Below are 10,723 nucleotides of genomic sequence, written 5' to 3' on the forward strand. Positions count from 1 at the left end.
GTGTGAGCTGGAGGAGGTAATGGTGTGATGGGACTTTCGTGGGTTGAGAGATGAATCCGAGGAGAAGGCGCGGTATTCTTCTCCACCCGTTGTATAATTTTAACGTTGTTCAATTTTTTTTTTTTTTTTATTTTCTTTTTTATTTCTTTTAAACACTTACATGTCCTACCTCCTCCTCCCTCACTTCTGTAGGAATCGCCACCGACTTTGAAGGCAGGTAACGCAATCAGGTGTGGATCGGCCCACCGATTTGAGGGCGAGGGTTGAACATTATGATCACTTGCAACAACAAAAGACCATGAATGATAACTAAAAAATAGTGACATAATAATATTTTTTTTTTACTTTAATAATGATTGGTATTTTAGTATGATTAATGAATATTAATACACATTTTAATGTATTTATTCCAATTTTATATTAATTATATGAATTATTTAATTAATTTTTAATGATGCATTATTATAACAACATTTAGTATTTAATTTCAATTTTAAACTTATCTAATGCAAATGTTTGACTTCAATTTTAAGATTAATTCATTAACAAATGTGTTATCAAGAATAAATACAGTCACTATTATTATAAATAGTTCATCGATTATTCTTCTCTGTCAAACTCGCGTCAAAGGTCAGGTGGCGATCTAACACCTGATGGTTCCCTTGCCCGCTCAAGTCGGCTGGCGGATCCTAGCAAGGCAAGGTGAGTGGAGGGAGGAAGGGTAGGGATCCGGGGAGAAGAGGAAACCGCCTTCTCCTGTTTCTCTCTCCCCCGAGTTCCCTTACTCACCTTACCTCCCTTCATCTTCTTGCCTCATAGGTTTAACGTTCATGGTATATGGCTATTCTAAGACCGTTTCACCCAGCGCGAGACCTTAGGTAAACGGCTGAAACTTTGACGGGACAGGTAACATCATGGTTTAAGGGATAAATCGCCAACCTGATGGAGCTTGCGGGACGGCGGTTTACAGATGACAATATTATAACTATGTTTTATAATTGTTTGGTATTTATCTGTCTTTCAACGCATCCATGTATTATAAAGGGTACAATCGGGGCGAATGGTACAAAGCTTATAGAGAAGACAGTTTGGTGCAGGGTAAGTTTTGTGTGTATGTCATGCAGTGAGCTCTACTGTGGTTTAAATCAGCTGAACATTCTGTTGCTATGCGTCGGCTTATTTGGATGAAAGCTGCGTTTTGCTGACCATGCTAATACAGTGACAGAAAGTCAAGTGACAACGGCAGGAAATGTATAAAGCAGGTAGAAGTCACAACGCATTTCTGACTCAACATGTCGAAGGCGCCGGTTCAACTCAATCAGTAACTTTAATATTTCAATTGCTCCTTAATACTTCTGGCCCATTAAGAAACTCACAACCCTGCAAGATGGATGGTGCAGTGGTAAGTTATCTGCCTTTCAATCACGAAGGTCGTTGTAAACACCACTTTCAGTTGTACCATTTTATATTTTCAGCTTTAATACTTGTGTACCGATATTTAAGAAAACTACGACTCACGGCAGGAAGATGTGTGAGGTAGTTATTGACTTCATCGGCCCAAGAAAGAGCCTGTCGGTTCAACAACAGGAAACGGAGGTGACATAGTACACCTTTTCTAATTTTTTTCACACCTAACATGAAAACGTTGTGACAGGAAACCTCCTTCAGAATTACTGACAATAATAGTGTACACATCATTACTTATGAAATACACTGCTGACTACAAGCCCGGACAGGACGAATGGTGTAACGAGGGTAGTTACTGCCTTTATCCAGAGTCGGTTTCGAAATCACTCAAAACTCTTTTTACACTTTGGCTTGCATGACAACCTCTTATCTCTGATCATTAAACAACTCTCTGAAACTTGTGTGACGTAGCTACATGCTAAGTTGTGTGTATGTATAGTGGAGGGTCCGGTTCGCAATCCCTCGAACTTTTCTTGGCACACTTTTGATCATTGGCTTTACCTATGATAACAACCAAAACCTCGGCATTAGCTCGGATCATTTTGCGGTCGGAGACGATAGCAAGTGGAATGGTCCTTGGCGTGTGGTATGAGCGTCCCGGTTCGAAGTTCACAGGACAACTAAACAAGTGTGGATGTGAGATAAAGGGATAGATTCGTGTCGAAATGGGCAAGGGAAAATACTCAGGAAAGAACGGATCTGGAAAATGCAGGGATACTGCGGTAAGGGTAACCTCTTGGAAACACGGTAATACATGGATGGGTTGCATATCACCCGGCGATGACGGGACTGCGGGGAGAGGTCAGGCAGGGGCAGTGGAGATGAGAGAGTTGAGGAGAGAGCAGTAGTAACTGAGAAGAGAGGGGAAGAGGATAAAAGCTTTTTTTTTACTCTTGTATCTTGTTCAGGATTTTTCGCAAGAATTTTGGCCAAATTTAAAAAAAAGCTGAGCAGGATGGGAAATCGAGACGCCGAGCTCTTAGGTTCCAAACCACATACTCTGGAAAGTCCCTTCATACCCAATCAGCGACGTTTCTTCTATTCGTAAAGGGGCGAGTGCAACACGAAGAAAAAAACAAGTCCACAAATCAAAAAAGAAGATGATTTGCTACAACTTTTTAAAGAACACGCTAAAAAACAGACAATGTTAAAAACTCACTTCTCCTGCATATTCATTTACAATTTTTTTACAGAATTTAAAGCCACAAATAACATGTTGTCCTAAATTGTAAATATACGAGTATTGCTTCTTACAACAAATACAAATTGATTGTGGAGTTGAAAACATTCACGCATGGGGTTAGGTGCAAATACAAATCTAATTTATGGTGTAAATTTATAAGGTAAAGTGTATATTGGTGGTCTCATTGCCTACATACAGAGGGTGTCTTGTGGAACAACATGTCATGCAGCTCTTTATTCAAGTACATTAACTGCTCAGGTTACTCTCTAATATTTTCCAGACTCAAGCGTTTTTCTTCTTGTTGTCTAAGACATATTTCTCCCCGTCCTGGGTAAAAAAACATTTATAAAACACATACCTAAGACCGGCACAACCGAGATTAGTAACCTGGACTTACACTTAGCTGCTAAGTGAACTTCGCTTACGTAAGAAAATCAATTAAAAAGTGCTTTTGGGGTATGGGAACTGGTCCAGGATGAATACTACAGCTGACTAAATAGCAGACTAGGTGCATGAGAGTCTATAACGTGTTCAACTAACCTTAAGTTGAAACCACCGAATGCAATTTCATATATTAAACTCATCATGACTAACAATAGAGTAGTAGTGTCGAGAGAGAATTATCCTGAGATCTAAGTATCACTTGACACTTTCAAAACTCCGCAGACATACGTGTCCAGCAGTCTATAAACATCTAAAGATGAAAGCCTGTTCCTCAGTGAAAATGATGGTGAATATTCAATGAACTATCTAAAATTACATCAAGTCAATATCCAGCCTTGCAGGAGTTGAAGAGGACTACACATGCATCCTGAGCTCGAAGGCTACTTTATACTTCACTAGAATTTGGTATTGGTAAGACCACGCTCCAGCAGAAAGTTTGTTTAAGAAAAGCATTGTAGGTTCAATCTGTGACAGCACGCACATGCTTAGGTCTGTTTCGGTCTGTCGTAATATAAATAGATTATCTGATCTTTCAAACTTTTAACTTGCAAGTCACTGGATCATGTAAAAAAATGAACGATTTTGGTGATTTACTTGTGGAGAATGTGGCCTAGCTTCGCGAGTTCGTAGAGGCAACTCTCAGGACGGTTGTTTTCCTTGCTCCTGTCTGTATCTGCATAGTTACATGCTCGGGATCTGTACCGCTTTAACTGATGCTCGGATGCGCTCGAGACTGAGAGCTTCTGGACAGTCTCGGGTGGAATATCTTTCCCATCAAGGATCTTTGGCTCCGGGTGGTAGTTGATTCGTGAGTGCGTTCCTTATTCGGCAGGCTTGACCTGAAACTCCTATAAAATGGTATACCTAAACAGCCTGAATCAAAGCAGGAGGCGCCGCTGCTGGTCGGAGGAGAACAACGAAGTGGAGGGAATAGTTTTGTTGGGTTTTGAACCAGAGAGGTTTAGTTGCAGCTTGTTTGCGAAAATTTGGATGGAGGAGCTTGGCTTTTCGGGTAGAATATTGATGCATAATTTTAACTAATTAATTATGTTTAATCTGCTGGTTGAATTTGGAGAATATTGAGTTTTATTGTTGTTTTTTATATTTATATATTATATTTGATCTGTCACACGACCACCACCACCAACCACTATATAAATATATTATTTATATAATAAGTGCATGGAGGAGGCGGATATCTGATCTGATGATGGAGTCCATCTGTTCGGTATATCGGGGATGATACTGGAGAGAAAGGGAGTCGGTGGGGGAAGCTGGATCTGAGGAACCTGGGTTCATCGGCTGGGAGGTGATGGTGGAGAGCGAGCGGGACTATGATCCCTAAATTGGTATTGTAAAGTGTAGTTTACATCTCTTCGTATGGCGTTAGTAGAGGAAGATAACAATAGGTTGCAGAAGAGTAGTTAAGGAATAAAGGGGAATGAATGGCAGCGTCTTACCCTCGTTCTTTCCATTTGGAGCGCTCAATGTTTCTGATTGAATGTTGGGGTTTCACAGAGAAGGAGGAGGTGTTTTCAGGAGGAGAAAGTACGGTGGATTGTTTCAGAGAAAGTGCGACGAGAAAATTGTGTGAAATCAGAAGGATGGGAGGGGGGTGTACCGTAATCGGCGGCACAGGGAGGAAAGCTAGTGGGCTGGTTGCACGAATTAATGGGACTGTGAAAATAACGTATAGAGTCAGGATGGTAGACTCATTATATGAATTCAAAATAACCAAATGCTGGGTCATATGTGCATTTAAGATATTTTTGGATGATTATGGAACATTTTTGTATGTTTAGGTTTTTGTTAATGTGTTTTTCTTAATGTTTATTGTGGTGTACTAACTATGAGACGGAAAGTTACAGATGGGGAGAGTATTACACATAACGACTATTACTTTGGTCATGTATGGGATGTGCGTCGTATCTGTTCTTAAATCGGTAGAAAACTGCTGGGAGCTCTCAGCTCTTGAAGAGTGTGCTCTGACCTCATGGATGTGACTGAGGCTGGAGTTGAACATGGAGCTCGCTGCTGACTCAGAATCTGCCAGCAAACTTTCTTAAGATGTAGCACACACAACAATCGCGATCTCGGGTTGGGGTTTGTCTGGGATGACTGATAAAGAGGATCTCACCACTGACTGAGCTGCTGCACACGGTGAGACGTCAAACGGAGTCACTGCGCAGCCTGATGATGAAAGAAGATGAAGGCTTCAGAGAGGTGGAGGAGGAAGAAGCTGGCAGGGCCACATGAAGACCGTAAGAACAAACAGAAATGAGGCATAGCCGTACGAACATGAAGTAACATAGAAAGACACCAGAAGTGATAAAATACTGATAAATGTGCTGTCTGATTTGCACATGGTGATGAAGGCCTCGAGGCAAGAAAACGTCAAAACAAACTGCCTCAACAACAAGTTCCATCTTCTATGGTCAAACTGACAGCAAGAATTCCTGAATATTAAATAAATCTAGACCACTCGTGATAATTTAATAGAAGAGTTTAGATTCGCTAGGCGGTGAGAAATTTGCATAGCATTGCTAGTATTTCATATTTTGGGTGTAGCAGTCCCGATTAAAGCCGTCTTGGCTGCTGTAAGGACTTTCTAACATTCTTGTGAATTGCACAGTCTCTAGTCTAAATGTGGTTTGTTTGTCAGGTGGTGTGTCGGCTCACACATGAACATCGGACACACGTTAGACGTCTATGTTCTGTTCTTATGGATTGTTTGTGGTTTGTTTCCGAACTTATATGAGTATCGGTGAGATTTAATGTATTCTCGGTGTTTCAGTCTATGTTCGGTGTGGATTTTTTAATGTCTGCGGCTTTCCGTGTGCTGGGGGGTGCTAACTCTTGGTGTCCTCTGTTGCTGGTACTTGCGGTCGGCTGTTTGGTGCGTTGTTGGGTGGTGGAACTCTCCTCTCTGCTCTCCGAGGTTTCGGTCGCGTGGGCTTTTGTTTATTGAGATCTGTATTTTATTCGCTATGGATGCAGAGGAACTGAGGTTGTGCGTCATGGTTTCATATCTACTTCTGTAAAGGTGTCTGAATAGAGTGGCGTCTTTAAAGACTGTCACATGCGTTAAGGAGCAAAACTGGACCTCGCTGTGGTGTCTGAGCGACGCAATTACAGCAAGTGAGGAGGGATGTGTGGTGTGGCGCTAGAGGCAGGCTGTGAAGTAAGGACATTGAGCTGCAAGTGTCGTTTAGTTACTTTTTAGTAAAGACTGCTTGTGAAACTACCTAGACTGGGTTGAAGGAAGCCAAAAGGGTCTAGGCAGTGTAGCTAAGATCAGTAAGGTACAGGTCAATACATGAATAGTTACAAAATCTCTGCACTAACAACCTCACCGGAGGAGGTGTAGTTAATAATACACTGACTCTGTTTTAAAAATGCTCCAAGGCAGCCGTTAGTGCAGTCGAAGCAATTCCGCATAGCGACTGTTGCGGTCAGATATGTCAGATGGAGCGAATTTGGTTGACTGTGATGTAAGTGTGTTAGAACTTGATAGAAGGGCTTACTAGATCTGCCAGAGGACAAGCAGCCCTGACGTGTCGCCATTTGTTCTCTTGCTGGGCGTGGTTTTATTCGGAGACTCCCCATAAAATTTCAGAAGTCGTTATTTTTTGATAGACCTTCATAGTAGCTTTGTGGTCAGTGTTGCTACTAGACTCTAAGGGTCTCTTTCCATTGATATGCCTCGCGAGCTGTCTGTTTTACTTAAAAAGATGCTTTTTCCTTGTATTGGGCACAGTTCAGTCTCTATAAACGTCATTAAAGCAGTTTCAAGGTCGAGTTTTTATGTCTTGTCCAAGAGTGGCGTGGTTTCCAACTGATGAATTTGTATAACATTCGGCTTATGTCAACGACTGTTGCTGGAATTAAGGGGAAATCTAGTCTGCAAGAGACACCATACAGTTTTTTATTCTAATATCAGAATATTGATATCAAGCTGCGACTGTTTCTTTTCCATATAGAAATCTTTTAGGAGAGTGTGTTGCTATTGTGCGCCAGCTGAAGTCCTTTTTAGTGGCAACGTACTTGAGGAGTGTTTGGTCAGTTGGTTTTAGAGACCTGTCAATTTGTATAGCACTAAGGAGGTGAGAAGCAATGCTCGTTTGTGAGGGTTCTATTTTTAATGATGTTTGTCGCTGGCAACTCGACTCTGGGGATGCTCATTGCGGCAAATCTTGTTCTTCAAGAGCACGTCTGGTTCCTTTAGCGCGTCTTCAGTTGGGCTCAGGTGACTGCTAAGCTCGTCTTTGTAACGGGGAGCACGTTTTAGATAAAATATGAAGACAGCGATTACCGGATGTTTAGCCTCCTTCCATTGCTAGCCACCGTTGCGCGTTAGGGTTGCTTTGAAGGTTGCTTTGTATTTGTAACTAATAGCTTAAATGGTCTGGCCCCCTCCTACCGGAAGTCTCTTGGAAGCCTGTTCCATCCTCATATCCCTTCCTTGCACATACCGTCAGCAAAGTCTAGAAGGAGGGAAAGATCGTTCGGAAAATCTGCTGTCTAGGAGCGTTTCTGAGGTTGGTGGAATGCTCAGAGAGGTAGATTGGAGCCTTTCTGTTGGACTGGCTAACAACATAGATTTTGTGGAAACATAATACGTCCTATGCACATCAGTAGAGGCTGTCCCTCACTGGCGGTTTTAAAACAACTAAACCTCTTTTTATTCACTGGCTTTAACACATTTATCGCCGGGTAGCTCTGCTGTTGCTTGTTGTTGTCTGCTTGCCTTATATAATATTGTGTTTGGTTGTTTGTTATTTGATTGTTGTTTATATTTGTTTTTATTCCTTGTTATTGTGACAGCCACTTCTGTTTCAGCGGCTGCTGTTTTAAAGCGTTCTTTAGGAATAAATGTTGAGTGAGTTTGACGTTGACTTGCATTTAACTTCAAGTCAGTGTTTCTATTCGTGGAGTTGTTTGCTGATGCCTCAATTGTGTGTTTGACTCTGAAGATAGCTTTGGTAGGGAGGACCTGGTGTGGTGGGGATTTTATTCTCCTCCATGCCGTCAGCGAGGAGCGGAGGCTGAGTTGTCGTTTCATCTATAAAATCCAAATACAAGTGCAACATGTTTCTTTTGTCCTCTTATAGAGTAGCTTCTTCTCTATATTCATAGAGAATTCATAAACAACAAGCAAGAAAGCAGCAAGTATTCCGAAGATTGATCGCAGTTAACCGTGACAATCCACGAAATGGCGAGAGAATAAAAAGCGTTGCACATGTGTCACATGAATCACTTGCGATCCGACTTGAATTAGAGGTAATGATCTTAACTTGTGAGCTGATAGCTGGTAGTTAAATATTGTGTTGTGTTGTTCTGTTACATTTACACAGTCTGCAGTTGTTTCGCACGCGTTCTCCTCCTTCAGCTGCTTGCAGCTGTGTATTATCGTGGACTTGTCAGTCTGTCTTGGAGTTTATCTATCTTTGTTGTTTTCTCTAAGTTGATTCGTTTGCTCTTCGTTTTCAAAGACGGAACACTTGTCTCAGTAGTTGGTGAATACTGGTCCGGAATTGATACCGCAGTGAGGGGTTTGTGTGTCGGGTTTTCCACAAATCTGGGAGGCGGGACTAAATATGTTTTGGTCTATCATGGATCGCTTTTTTAAAAAGTGGACGCAGGCACAACATCCACAACAACAAAAAGTAGATGCGGAAGGGAAGCGCTCCCCAACGTAATTATCTCCCTTTCTTAAAAACTAGCATGCGAGCATGCTTTTGGAACCCCTCGCCAGATTATAGAACACTCTCGCAGGTTCTGACAGTCTCGAGAAGTCATATATTGAATGCATCAAGCTCAAGCAGTGGCGATAGCAGGGACGACGAACACACTGATATATAAAGGCTAGGTTGGTTTTTGGTATTATGGGGGTTGAATAATACAGAGGAGGGATGAGGAGAATAGGCCTCAGGCGGCATTTCTGTTTATTGTCACTTTGTTGAATGGGCTGCAGAACTAGTTCACAGGCCATGATTCGGTTATGAGGGGTCATATTCACCTGGCTCATTAGTCGGAAGGCACATAGGGATGGGTACTTTTTCTTTGGTTTGGTAAATCATTTGTCTGGTACTTACATCGCGCTCCTGGAGATAGACGAGACTTTTTATTGAGTGAATTCAGGGCTACTCATTAAAACAGAAGTGGGAATGATTGACATTCTCCTTGAATTAAGCTATATCCCGCCCTCGTCTGTTATCGCATCTATTACTAACGCAGTCGGGCACAGGGACAGGAAGCACAAAAACTGAGCAGGTGTCGAGGACGGGAGAGGGTTATCCACTATTCAAATTCCTTAACACAACAGCGCTATCAATCATAGCAAATGGAGCCGTGGCTATTGTTTCGGTTTTGAGTGCTGGTTAAAGACGGGCAGGCAGCATTCTGAGCGCAAACTGGAGAACTGCGCTAAAGAAAGCAACGAAGAACACTGGCTAGGCAAGAGAACTCATTATTTGTACACACGCGCATTGAATTTGTTCGCTTTTTAGGACGGAGTGATGTAGTGTTTGGATAGAGCCAGTTAGGGTAAAGGAACTTTCATCTTTTACTTGTATTTAAATAACGTCGCTATAGCATTGTGCTGACTGGATTTCCCAGTGTAGATCTACAAGGTGCAGAGTCTTACAGACTGAAAAACACTCGCAGTAACGTTGTATCTTGTCTTTGGTAATGTAAAAATTGGATCTTTCAGATGGGCATTGCAATTTACATAGCTCTAGCTCATCCCACTAGTGTTCGCTGATTTTAGATACGGCTTGCGGCATTGAACAGAAATGGTCTAATGTTTCCTGAAGATTTCAGTAGGAATTTACTGTGGTGTCGATGCGCTTCAAGGTTAATTTCTCTCAGCAAGTGGGTTGGACAGCTAATATATCTCATTGGCCGTGTCCTTCATAACCCTTTGGCAGTTGGTAGTTCAATTGTGCTAATTAGAATAGCCAGTGGGACATTCCCAGGACGATCTTCGTAGTGGGAGGGGGAGGTGTTTATTACTTTTCCTTAGCTTGGTTTAATCAGAACAGCAAGATATTACATAACGAAACAATAGGGCACATTGGGACAGGGAAAACTTAAACATACTTAAATAATCTTCATGAGAACTCTTTTTAAGACAAAATACGAAGCGGGGCCACGCGAAGTAAATAGTTGGAGTTCTAATAGAGACCTTTAATTGGATGGCCACAGTTTATAGTGACGTCTGTAAGGTCACAAAGTTAATTGCGACTGGTGTACTTGAAATTTAATATGGCCAGTCTGGATTTGCGTAGAATTATCACGCAGAGTGACACGATAGGGGTGAAGCTTTGCTAGCCGGGCAGATATAGAGCCTTCTGGTGCACTATACCTTCTTTATTAGTAAGACAAATAATTATTTTCTGACAAGATATAGACGACAGGTTTGATGGTATTCCCTCATATTCTATTCTGGTTTGGAACCAAACGCCACGCTTTCTTGGGAGCTGATGTTCCAAAGGGCCAGAGGGTCGAGTATGGTACTGGGTTTAATAACGATCCAAGAATCCTTGGGTTGTGGCCTGGTTTCGACTTCCTTCCTGAATCTTTCAGCCACAGCATTAAGTTTGGAGTTCTGTTGGGCTTGGCTCTGGT

This window comes from Acanthochromis polyacanthus, chromosome 22 (assembly GCF_021347895.1).
Source record: "Acanthochromis polyacanthus isolate Apoly-LR-REF ecotype Palm Island chromosome 22, KAUST_Apoly_ChrSc, whole genome shotgun sequence".
Lineage (NCBI taxonomy): Eukaryota > Metazoa > Chordata > Actinopteri > Pomacentridae > Acanthochromis > Acanthochromis polyacanthus.